This window comes from Aulostomus chinensis, chromosome 1 (assembly GCF_037954235.1).
Source record: "Aulostomus chinensis isolate RoL2024-O1b breed Wild chromosome 1, RoL_Achi_v1.0, whole genome shotgun sequence".
Taxonomy (NCBI): Eukaryota; Metazoa; Chordata; class Actinopteri; order Syngnathiformes; family Aulostomidae; genus Aulostomus; species Aulostomus chinensis.
The window spans coordinates 17,058,049-17,059,872 of NC_141320.1; the positions used below are offsets into that span (position 1 = coordinate 17,058,049).

General features: G+C 46.4%; 1 non-coding gene across 1 annotated transcript; it reads right to left on the reverse strand.

Moving 5' to 3' along the window:
• Positions 1-384: 384 nt before the first annotated feature.
• Positions 385-456, reverse strand: trnae-uuc (transfer RNA glutamic acid (anticodon UUC)). Its single transcript has one exon. It is a non-coding gene; the product is annotated as a tRNA-Glu (tRNA).
• Between the last annotated feature and the right edge of the window lie 1,368 nt (positions 457-1,824).

Here is a 1,824-nt window from a genome sequence, read left to right on the forward strand (position 1 = left end):
ATGGCAGCTTATTAAGTTCTAGCTTTGATCAAATATAAGAAATGTAAATGAATTCAACATTGATTGCATTTCCCTCCTTTCTTTGGTGCAAGGAACCGAGGACTGGAGCTCTAAGTTTTCCAGTTCCTACATCAGTGAATGGACTTTCTGTGCTGCAAGGAACCAAAGCTACAAAGGAGGATTACAGTTTGTCCTTGCAGGAGTCAGTGACTTAATAGGGTCTAACCTGAATGAGACAGTCACCCTTCAACATGGGGCCATGGCAGAGTGAACCAAGAACACTACAATGGGGGTGAGAGTGGAGCCATGATGGATTCACAGTTCATCACCTCCACCATCATGTGGACCACCTGATCACCTCTCCCTCAACCTCTAAATAACTCATTCCCTGACCGGGAATCGAACCCGGGCCGCGGCGGTGAAAGCGCCAAATCCTAGCCACTAGACCATCAGGGACCACACCGAGCTGTCCAACAACAGAGACTATAGACAATGACTCAAGAACACAGGACTCTGTGGTCTCAGCTTGAGATACAGAGGGTCCACCAAGACCACCAGACACCTCAGCCCCCTAAAGACAGTCCACCCCCAGGATCAGCTTCTATCACTCAGTGGTCCAGGACCATGATGAAGCCTGATCAGGAATGTGAGCAAAGCTCTTGGAACAGGCCTGCTGCCACCACAACTAAGATCCTGCAGGTCACTAGAACTCCAGTGTCCAGCTGACAAGTGGACTTTCCTCTGATCTGTGGTGGTGCTGAGTTTAGCAAACACCTCCAACAAGAAGATGAAGGAGGCCATCAACTCCTCCAAGCTCAACATCTATACTGGCTTTACTGGGAGGTCAGGAGGTCAAAGCAGACCTTCCACCTCAGATGGTTTCTACTCACAGAGATGAGGGACCAGTTCAAACCAGCTCCCTGGAGCTCCCGTAAGCCATTGTTCCCCTCAGCAAACATCTGGATCTGGACCTGCACCGGTGCTGACTTGTGTCTTGAGTCCCCAGAGTTTGTTGAACCAGAGAAGCTTCAACTGGTGGCGGTCGTACAACCAAGCGTGAAGGTGAGCCTGCATTGTCTGATCTGGAGCTAACAGGAATTAGCAAGTTAGCAACGGTTCTAGAGTTGCTGCTGAGTTGAATTTGAATTTATTTGTTGAAATGTTCCAGTTTCTATGAGGTCAGGGAAGACTGGTGTGGATCTAAAGGTCCCTGGTTGGATTCCCACCTCCCAGCCATTGGTTTGGCTCATTGGAACATTTTCAAACCCTGGTTGCTCAGATTTTACATGAATTTGATCATGACTTTAGACACATGTTCTGTTTATTAATTAAATAATCGCTTCAGTTATGAATTTAGTGAGTCAACCAGACTTGGTCAATGATAAAAGTTAGTCTGGTTATTATTCAGTTTCCAGTCAGTAGGGACACACACACACACACACACAAACACACACACACACACACACACACACACACACACACACACAGCCTGTCTTTGGTATAAAATGGTCTGTCAGGTTCTCTCACGTTGGAAGATTTCTCTGACTCCATTGTGAATAAAGAGATTCTTCATCTGCCACCTGAGTCTTGATCCACTGATTCCTCTGATCCACCTCTTTCTGCTCCAACAAGTCTGACATGGATCAGGTGGGTCCATGTCAGCCAACCAGGAGGTTTCTCCTCTCAGTTAATTTTCTTCATCCCAGTTTAGATTGATTCTCCTCAGCCTGATGAAGGAGCATCTGATCAGGTGTTTGGGTGCTTGTTGGTTGTAATTCCATAGATTTTAATCTCAGATGTTATAGAATTAATAATGCAATGGCA